Below are 6,000 nucleotides of genomic sequence, written 5' to 3'. Positions count from 1 at the left end.
CTGCTGTGTATAGTGCAGTTGACCCACATTTTGTATAACATTTGGGCAGAATCCTGGACCTGCTGTGATTGTGACTGAAACTGGCCCTTATCAGATAATTCAAGAAATTTCACAGGCCAGGGGTAAAAACCCTGTTTGTAGCAGAGACTGTTTGAGATAAATAGGAGCCATGGAGAGAAATGGTACATTAATGCCATCCCAGAGGAGCTGCAGTAGCAGCATGAGGAGTCAAAGATTCATGATAAATACTACTTATCACAGACCTGCAAATGAGATAATTTTCATTTTAAGGGCAATTTTTTTCCCTGTACCACTGGCAAGTCTTAACAAAAAAATCATCTAGCCAAATGTGGTATGTCTCTGTGCTCATTCACACAGCTGATTATAATCCCAGCATGACCTTCCTGCCTACAGCAGCAGTTTGGATATAATGTTTTCTCTCCAAAGCATTTTGAGCATGTGTTCAGATAGTGCTATATCCTGTCTCCATCTGATTGGGGTGTTGAGCGCTCTCTGCATGACTCAGAAACTTCTTTTCTGTCATCAGGAGTGCAAGGTGTCCATTTCACCTCTTTGTTCTGCTTTTTTTCTCCCTTTGTTCTGATATAGGAACTCCTGATCAAACTCTTTAATGGAACCGATTGGCTGACCACAGGGTCAGGTCTTTTCTGTTTGTGAGACAAGAAAGTAATGTGGAGACAAGAACTGGACTGCAGATCCTCTATTTTTGAGGAGCCAGTGGTATCACTGAAGAGGGTTTTTTCCAAATTACTTGTTCAGAAACAGAAACTAGCAAGGAGAACTTCCTTCACAAATATTTTCTAAACTAAGATTCTTTGTTGTTTGTAAGATATCCTTAAATTGCATAATTTTAATTCAATCTGAAAGAAGAGGGGAAGCAATATATTTATTATGCAGAAATAGATTGGCTTTATTTTATTATGATTTAAATTTTCTACTAGTCTATAGATAAAACTTCTTTGTATGTCTCTGTTGCTAATTGTTACATTCTATAAAAATTTACTCTTTTACCAGACTTACCACTTTAGAAGTTCTCTTGTTCCTTTCTTGCATGCTTGCTTTTGCTCTTCTTTCCTTTTGTCTTACCCAGTCCTTACAGGTCCACTGTTCCTTACAGTAACACCTGGACCTCATCCTCCGAGTTTCCCTTTCCAGTGCCTTCCCTGATTGGTGTGTCAGAGATCCGCTGTGGCAGAGCCCATGCTGGCACCACTACTGTACTTCTAAGCAGTGGGATAGTGAGCTTGCTCAGGTATGTCTGAATAGTGGGTTCAGGTGCTGTCCTTGGCCCAGTCGTTTTGGTCAGTCATGGCTGCAGGTCTACATGTTCAAATGAAACCTTCAGTTTTTCTCAGGCTGAGCATTCATCTGGGTTGCACCAAGTATTTTACCTTAACTGGGACAGTCCTGCGCTTAACTACACACATCCATTTTATCTGTGCAGGGGGAGAATTGGCAATGCTCTCTGTATGGGCTGGCTTTCACAACATGGGGTTTTTCTTTCTGTTGCTTGTCACTTCACATTTTTAAGTTTGTCCAAAGTATGCTGCCAGGATGGGGGAGAGAAATTTTCCTTTTTACCTGGTGCTTGGTGCCACCTCCTTTGGTTAGCGGGGAGCACACCACATCTGCTGAGATCCCCAAACGTGTCTTGGCTTATGAATTCCCTGCAGAACTTGCTTGCTTCCTTTTTGTTTCATATGTTCTGCTCGTGTGAAACAGATGTTCTGTAAGAATACAACTGGGTATGAATTTCCAGAGACATGCCTCAGGAGTGGGAGAAGCAATGCCCTTGAAACCCTTCCTCCGTGGGCTACAAACTGATTTCTGTCTTACTAAACACTACAGTTTGTGTTTTTTCTTAATTTCTTCAGTAACTTCGACATTATTGCAAGGTGCAGGATTTACCAGCTGGGCATTGTCTGTTGGAAGTGCAGTAGATGTTGCACTTTTGAGCAGACCATACATGGCATGTTAATTATGCTGCTGATGGTCTTGGCATTTGGAGTGCCTTGGTTCTCCTCCTTTGACAGTCGCTAAAGGTCCCAGCTGTCACATCTGTGACTGACAGGACAGAAGACAGCATATCCCTGTGGGCTTGCATTCTCTGTTTGGTATTCAGTTATGGCAGGCATGGGAAGCTCTCTTCCTGTTGCATTTCTGTTGCTCTGGCTCCTTAGGAAGTATCTGAATTCTGCACTGTCTGTAACATGGTTTTGGTAGGAGTTTTTCCATGAAGGCAATGTGGTTGCCTTGAGAAACACCTCACTGCATTGGCCCCGTGCCTGAATGTCTTGGAGGAACTAGGATTCTGTAACAAGGACTCACCTGCCTGTCTGCAGTGTTCTGTATGGATTTAGAGGCACCCCTAGTCTGAACCAGAAAGTCAATTCTCATCACCGCTCCTTGATCTCCTTTTGGGCCCCCACAGTTGTCCAGACCTGTAAGACCACCTTCATTCCCATAGCCACCCATCCCCTTTGATGTTCTTTGGAAGTAGGGGCCATTACAAAGAACTTTCTCTCTCTTCTACTCAGTACCATATCGTTGGTATAAGGACTTTTCCTCACCCTGAGGGGTACATTGTTCTGGAGAAAGGCAGAGGTGGTTTGAGCTAAATGCAAAGAAGATATATCCAGCTTTCCCTGGGACTTATTAAAGGAGCCACAGTGAGCCCTTTTGTATTAGCCCTGCATCAAGGGGGTTTTGTTAAATGCTTTTACAGGTAAAGAGGGTAATGCAAGTGAGCCAACATGGTTAAGCTTAGTAGAGGGAAAAAAAACCCCCAAAAGCCAAATAAACATGCATGGAACATAATTTCCCTTAATCAAAACATATTCCTCTATCACTGTGAGTTCCACCATGAAGAGCAGGCAGCTCTGGCAAGGATTTTCTGTGCCAAGGTTAGTGCTGCATCCTCTCTTGCCACTTAACTGTAATGGAACTTGTTTCTGTCTTGAATTAGCCAGTGTGATGCTACCTGGGGTCTCAGTGGTGTTGGTCGCCAGGAAACAAAGCAAAACCATCTTTCTCTTATTATTTTCCTTTGCAAGCTATTGGATAAGTTCAGCTTTGAGATGGGGGGGAGTAAGGAGAACAGGAAAAAAAGAGGATGGAGGCTTTTACTGTAAAATAGAGATGTCATCTTCAGATAACAAGAAGCCATTTCCTTGTACAGGAAAAATTTTGGTGTCATTTATAGATGATAGGAAATATGGCTTCTATCTTTCTTTTCTTAAAAAAGTGAAAGATTGTGCAAAAAAGAAGGAAAAAAGGAGAAGGCATTTATATATCTTGGTACAAATGTGACAAGCCTGTGAAAAGGGTACTAGGCAGCTGTCAGAAATGCAGGCTTAAGAGAAAAACTGCCTGTCCAAACTCCCTTCACAAAAAACCCTGCTGCTCTAAGAAGCTGCTTCACATTGTATCATGCTCTGTTGGGATCTGAAATCTATCTGTTTCACAGTGATTAACAGCAAGTCCTTTGCAACTGATTGTTCTTTGAAAAATGTCAGACAGTACTTTGTATTAGCTGAGATCTGCCAGTTGCTTTTCCTTTTTCCTGTGTGCCACGACTCTGTCCAGGACTTCTGGCCGTAAATAAAAGCAGAGAGACTGTCTGACTGCTGGGGCGTGTGAAAATATGAGTGGGGCTCCCTTTCAGTGCACTATGAATAAAAAAATCATTATCCCTACTTATCTAGCAAGGGCTATGGAGAGTTCAAATCTGAGCTGTAAGCATGTGTATATAGTTTTAGGTCATATTTTTGCTATTTAGATAATGTTTTCCATATGTTTTCAAAGCTTTATGCTATCTTCTGTCCCCCTCTGGTTCTGCTGTGATATATGAGTAGCAAGACTAGATGTTGTTCAGCTGCATGTCTCAAAGCACTGTAGTGTTTTGAAGACCAGCTCCATTTTACAGATATTTTCTCCAAACTAGAAGTAGAGTCAGTCCAAGCAGTAAAATTGTAACTTAAGAAATCCTTACAGAGCTCTGGAAAACATCAGACTAGACTGCCTGTCTCTTGATAAAATGTTTATGGGGGAGAAAACTGCCTTCAAGTGCATCTTCTGTGCACCATAGGTGATGGTGAATGTTAGATCCTCAAGAATACCCAAATACCCCTTTTTTCCCTGCCTTGCAAATGGGCATTGGGACTCTTAATGTCACTGAGCTCTGGCCACATTGGCTCCATGCCCCAGTTATGCTCCACTGCTTTCAGGGTTTCCAGTGTATAGTGAAATATTGGAGCGTGCAAGGCCTGCTCCAGTTTTGGACGAAGAAGCCAGCAGGTGACGTAGATACAGGTAGATAAACATAAGAACTAAAAAAGGTGGGTTATCTGTATTTCACTCAATTGGAATAATCACCAATTAGAACTAGAAAGACTTCCTGCTATCCACCAACCTCTTGCTGGATGTGTTTCACTGCCAGCTGTGTCCAGTCAGTGAGTTCACAGCAAAATCTTATTCTCATGGTGGGCTGTAGTAGGGACAAGGAAGAGAAATGGCCATAGCTAGTGGGTTGGCACTCAGTTAGTAACCTTGGTTGCCTCTGGCCTGCCTTGCCCTAACCTTGAAGGGAAAGGAGCAGAGGGAAGCCTGAATGGGTTCTTGTCCTCATCACTGCCTCTTTTGCTGAAAACTTGCCACTCTGGAAGGTGAGTTTTGTGCTCTGCAGGGAACGTCAGTGTGGAAATGTGGCTTATGAGCAAAGCCTAGAAGAACTGAGTTTGTCTTGTTTAGGGGAAACAATGGAGGGACAAAGGTAAATAAGAAACATGTTGTGCTGAAGAGGAGGGGGATTTTTGTGGTGTGCTTTCTAGTCTAGCTAGGGCAGGAGGTAATGGACTTAAATGTCAACAAAGGAGATTTGTGCTAGTCATGAAGAAAAGCTTCCTTACAGTATGCGCTGCTTCATGACACAGGTCACATTGCTTTCTTAGCAGCACACTGACTGGCTCCCCAGCTGCAAACCATCTGTGCTGCCCACTGACAGACCTGGAGGTGATAAAAACTAAAATATTTCTGCTAACTCTGTGCATGGACATCCTGCTCCCCTACATGCTATGTGCCCTTCAGTCACCCGCTGCCAAGACAGACACACAGAGCTTCTCTCTGAACTACTTTAATTAATATGTGCCCGCTCTGTATTTTTATAGCTCTTAAAAAGTAGCTGTGAATGGTATCTTGTGTCAGAGGGAGGTTTTATATCACTGCTGTGAAGCTTGCCATGGCTACTGCTGAGGAGGTGACCTTGGCACGTGTTCCCTCCCCTTCGCTCCTCACGCTATGTGTTAACACCACACTTGGCACTTTCAGTCAAACACTTCAAAAAAGGACACAGAAGTCAAATGAGGATTTTTTTTTAATGCAACTTAGTAGCTTTCAAAAAATCCCTGCTTCCTTGAGAAAAATTACAAAAACAGAACTCCAGACCTAAATAAACTTTCTCTTCCAAGTATGTTCTCATTTTTTTTAAATCTCAGAACTTCACTTAGGAAAGACAATGGAGTCAGTAACCTCACCAGCCTTATTTTTCTATAAAATTCCCGAGAGTTTGCTGGGGAGATTTCACCCCCACCTCATGAAGTTAAATGGAACTGCTGCACAAAGAAACAAATTGAACTGGAATCAAGATGGGAAATACATGCCAGTAAAACCAGCATGATTTTCTCACTTGCATCCTGAACAAAGATGAACGGGAAAGCCTGAAAAATACAATCAACATGAAGGGAATTCCAAAAGCCATGGGGTGCTATGTGTTAGGCACACTACAATAAATGTACCCCATATGATCCCTGAGGGCAAGGATAGACATGTAGGAATTGCTGTGCTGGACTGAAGCCAAAGTCTAGTTAGTTCCAGACAGGTTCACTGACCTTACTAATCAGTAGTGTGAGCTTGGTTCTCCCCTGATAGTTTGTTTTTCACACTTCATGTTTTCAGGGTGAAAACTGACTGATAGTTCCTGTG

Source organism: Camarhynchus parvulus, chromosome 5 (assembly GCF_901933205.1).
Source record: "Camarhynchus parvulus chromosome 5, STF_HiC, whole genome shotgun sequence".
Taxonomy (NCBI): Eukaryota; Metazoa; Chordata; class Aves; order Passeriformes; family Thraupidae; genus Camarhynchus; species Camarhynchus parvulus.
This window is presented reverse-complemented; position numbering follows the sequence as displayed.